Source organism: Bidens hawaiensis, unplaced genomic scaffold (assembly GCF_021521415.1).
Source record: "Bidens hawaiensis isolate Kalapana, Puna unplaced genomic scaffold, B.hawaiensis_p1.1 tig00062182_1, whole genome shotgun sequence".
Taxonomy (NCBI): domain Eukaryota; kingdom Viridiplantae; phylum Streptophyta; class Magnoliopsida; order Asterales; family Asteraceae; genus Bidens; species Bidens hawaiensis.
The window spans coordinates 29,392-32,142 of NW_027501150.1; positions in this window are offsets into that span (position 1 = coordinate 29,392).

Consider the following 2,751-nt stretch of genomic DNA (forward strand, 5'->3'; position numbering starts at 1 on the left):
TAACACGATCAAGTCCAAGTAACCAGATATAAAAGCATACAATTACATAAAAAGAAAACTTTTAACAATTAAAGTTTAAGGGATCAAATTTCAGTCTTTACAAGGGACTACTACGTTTTAGAAAAGATCCGAACAGGAATCATACTAATTACGTGACTGTCACATAGATCCGTGTTTAGCTGTATTATGACATAAAGAAACAGGTTGTAGGCAGGTAAATAACTTAAAATGGTTTTCATCATTTCTGTGATACGAGTTAGGTTCAATTATGCATCAAAATTTAAGTGGGCAACAACTCAGAGATTATGATGCCTCCTATCTATTCTCAAAGCGTATTTGGCTTTTCCCAAGTCACCCCGAATTGACTTCGACCCATATTGTCTGATTAAGTTTGTAAGTACTCTTCATCTGCTTCCCGTTCTCTTTCTTACTCCATGATTGAGAAGTCTTGACATTGTCAGCTCTAGAATGTTTCAATAACTCATAAGTTTTTTTTTTTTTTTTTTTTTTTTTTTTTTTTTTTTTTTTACTATAAACATATACATAGACTTCAGAGTAGTAAACAACTGCAAGTCCCGAATCTGGATCACTGCAGTTTCTTCACACAATATCTTTACGGGAATCAGAACACTTATGGGCTCGTGTATGACTAGGTAATCGCTTTTCTGCCTATCATTCGGAAAGATATATATGAAGACATGCAAAACTCTTAAGGAGTTTTCACGTAAAATCGAGTAGATTTAGTTTGTATCACATCTACTTTTACGCACCATAAAAAGCTACCATAACATACAATGACTGTTCTAAAGCCTTTTAAGCCTAATAACTTCACTAGTTAAGCACACAGAAGCAGTATATCTATCATTTTCCAAGGTTGGATCAATTTTCTGTTAAACATAGTAAAGTAAATTCTTACGAAGTAGTAGACTTGAAAAATAATTTCATTTCCCAAAAAGAAAAATTTTAACATCAATCGCCCCGACCAAAACAAAGTCTTCAGGTAAACGGCTATCCCGAAGATCCAATGGATCAGCTGGACCGACCACATAGTAGTATGTGTCCTTCTAACTAAGTATGATCGACTATTTTTAAGCGAAAGAATGAAAACTCATCATAAACCGCCCCGGTCACTTTCAGTCATCTGGTTAATGGCTATCCTCATATTCTACAAGTAGAAATGAGGACCAAACATGTCCTAAGACATGTCCTTCAAACTGAGGCAACCGACATAATTCTAAGCGATAGTGACGTTTTTTTTTAATAAACATAAAAAGCATGGTTACTCGGGATTGATCATCCCATTCAACTCAATAAGGTTTTGAAATCTTGATTTGTCAAACGCTTTAGTATATAAATCAGCGAAATTATCAAGCGTATCCACCTTTTCAAGCACAATCAGTTTCTTCTCAGCACAATCCTGTATAAAATGATTACGTATGTCAATATGTTTAGTTTTACTGTGCTTCACGGGATTGTTAGTTACTGAGATAGCAGCTGTGTTATCAATGCAAATAGGAGTAAGCAAGAAATTCAGACCATAGTCGCGCAACTATTGTTGAATCCAAAGAACCTGGGAGCAGCAGTTGGATGCTGCCATGTATTCTGCTTCACAGGTTGAAATTGCGACTGAAGTCTTCTTCTTGCATTGCCACGACACCAATCTGCCACCAAGAAACTGACATCCACCAGTTGTAGACTTCCGACTCTGATTGCACCCTCCATAATCAGAATCTGTGTAAGCGACTAGCTCCAAGTCTCCTCCCTTCGCGTACCACAACCCTAGCTTAGGTTTGCCTTTGAGATACCGCAAGATCCTCTTCACACCCTTCATGTGAGGTTCCTTTGGGTTTGCCTGAAAACGAGCACAAAGACAAACTGCAAACATAATATCAGGCCTAGAAGCAGTTAAGTACATTAAAGAACCTATAATAGCCCGATACTGAGTTGGGTCCACATCTGCGTCATTGTCAGAATCAGCACCCAATTTATGGTTGACGCAGATTGGAGTATCAAATGGAGTGCTGTCCTCCATCTTGAAGCGTTTGAGCACATCATGGACATACTTGGTCTGATGAATGAACATCCCATCCTTCTTCTGATCAACCTGCAATCCTAAAAAGAAAGTTAGTTCACCCATAGCACTCATTTCAAACCTTTTCTTCATGACGGCCTCAAAATCTTGACACATGGAGACTTTTGATGTAGCAAAAATAATGTCATCCACGTAGACTTGCACTAGCAGGAAGTCGCTTCCTTGTCTCTTCACAAACAGTGTGCTATCAATCTGACCTCTTTCAAACCCATTTTCAAGCAAGTAATCTGATAAAGTTGAGTACCAGGCACGAGGTGCCTGATGTAGTCCATACAACGCCTTGCTTAACTTGTACACATGGTCTGGAAAGTCTGGGTCAGGAAAACCCGGAGGTTGCTCAACATACACAACCTCATCAACTTTCCCATTTAGGAATGCACTCTTTACGTCTAACTGAAAAACCTTCATTTTTTAGAAGCAGCAAATGCCAAAAAAAATCTAATGGCTTCCAATCTTGCCACAGGAGCGAACACTTCATTATAATCAATCCCCTCTTGTTGATTAAAACCTTTAACGACTAGCCTCGCCTTGTTTCTTATAATAATCCCTTTCTCATCTCTCTTGCACTTAAACACCCATTTTGTGCCTATCGCATGCACATTCTTCGGTTTTTCAACCAAATCCCAAACTTCCATTTTCTTGAACTGAGCCAACTCTTC